Source organism: Lathyrus oleraceus, chromosome 7, assembly GCF_024323335.1.
Source record: "Lathyrus oleraceus cultivar Zhongwan6 chromosome 7, CAAS_Psat_ZW6_1.0, whole genome shotgun sequence".
In the NCBI taxonomy this organism is placed as follows: domain Eukaryota; kingdom Viridiplantae; phylum Streptophyta; class Magnoliopsida; order Fabales; family Fabaceae; genus Lathyrus; species Lathyrus oleraceus.
In genome coordinates, this window is record NC_066585.1 from 474,978,547 (window position 1) to 474,980,153 (window position 1,607).

The 1,607-nt window shown below is 32.9% G+C and overlaps 1 long non-coding RNA gene across 1 annotated transcript; it reads right to left on the reverse strand.

Annotated features, from left to right (window-relative positions):
• Nucleotides 1-313: 313 nt before the first annotated feature.
• On the reverse strand, nucleotides 314-1,235 carry LOC127106868 (uncharacterized). The gene is made up of 2 exons (XR_007795521.1): nucleotides 787-1,235; nucleotides 314-681 (listed from the first exon to the last, which is right to left on the reverse strand). It is a non-coding gene; the product is annotated as an uncharacterized LOC127106868 (long non-coding RNA).
• Between the last annotated feature and the right edge of the window lie 372 nt (nucleotides 1,236-1,607).

Below are 1,607 nucleotides of genomic sequence, written 5' to 3' on the forward strand. Positions count from 1 at the left end.
TTGAATGTTGACATGGTTAATTTGTAATGGATTTTTTGGTTGGAAATTCATGCATTAAACAATGTAAATGGTAATTTAATTTGCAGATATTTGAAATGAATTTGCAAATTGAGGTTGGATATATGATAGGAAGTGAACTATGATTTGAATGCAAAAGTGTAGCAAAATGCATATGAATTGCAATGTTAGATTGATATTGAAAAATATAACTTCAAATTTGAATTGGATGAAGTTTGGATTGGTTAATGGATATGGATACTTGTTAAGTGGTTACCTACATGGATTTGGACATTTAATTGTTAGAAAGGGTGAATTGGTTAAAATAATTTAAAATTAATCTAGAAATTGAAATAATCAATTTAAAGATCAAAATCCAATTAAAATGAAAATCAATTTGAAAAAACCATATCCAATTTTGGGAATTCTATAAATAACACTTCACTTACCGCTCTTTGGGGATTTTTTTCTTCGGTCTTCAATCTCTTCTTCAACATTTATTATTCTTCATCCTTCACTCTTCTACCATTTTGTTTCAGCTTCATTCTCCAAACAGAACCTCCTTTCTGTATGCTTCAATCTTCACTCTCAACTTTTCTTCAGGCTCTGATTGCTAACATCTCTCAAGTCCTCCAAGTTGCACTCTCGAGCTTTCTCCCCCTCTCACGCACCCGTACGCGTCAGCTCAAACGGTCCATCAAAATTCCACAAATTCAGCAAAAATAAAGAAGGTGGAAGATGGGGATACAAATAGAAGAGGATAATTGAAGAAAGTGGAGAGTGAATTACCGGCGAAGCCGAAACCATTTCCGTAGGTATGTCGCGTTGATTTATTAGAATTCTTCATGCTTTTTCCTTCAATTCATATTTTCGAGCTCGAACCAAAAGCGAAGCACCGAATTCGAACCGTGTTGAATCGAAATACGAAGGGATCAATTGAAGACGTGGAATTACGTTTGCAAAAACGGTTGTTGAGTTCAGATTCAACTGGTGTTGGACGTGATGCCGATGGAGTTGCGGTTTGATCTGAATTTCGCCTTGGGGACAGCGACACCGGGGTCAGATCGTGGTTCACTTTGCGTGAAATCTTTGTTGAAGCATTTTCCAGTTGTGCGTTTCACATCTTCAAGGTATTCTGGGCCCAAACCAGCTTTGTTGGCACCTTAGATATGAAGCTTGTACCTCCTGCTCCATTATGTTTTGATATTTCTTAATTTAACCTTTACTTAATTAATTAATTCTTGATTAATTCCATAATTGTCATTTCTTAGGTTAATACATAATGGATGTTAATATAATTAGTTTTGATCAAGTGATTAATTCATTAATTGTAATTAGTGTAATTAATAGTTTTTGATTAATATGATTAATAGATTTTTGTGATTGATTACGATTAATCGGTTAATTGTAATCATTAGAAGTTTTAGGTTTTAGTTATTGGAACTTAGCCTAATTTTCCATCGTATATTCACTTTGTTTTTAATTAATTAATTAGTTTTAATTAATTCTAAAATAATCTTGATTCCATTTAATCAATTTGCATATTTTGACCATTTTACCCCTAGGTAGCAAATTCTGATTTTTATGCATGATCCTTTAACTTAGGGTTT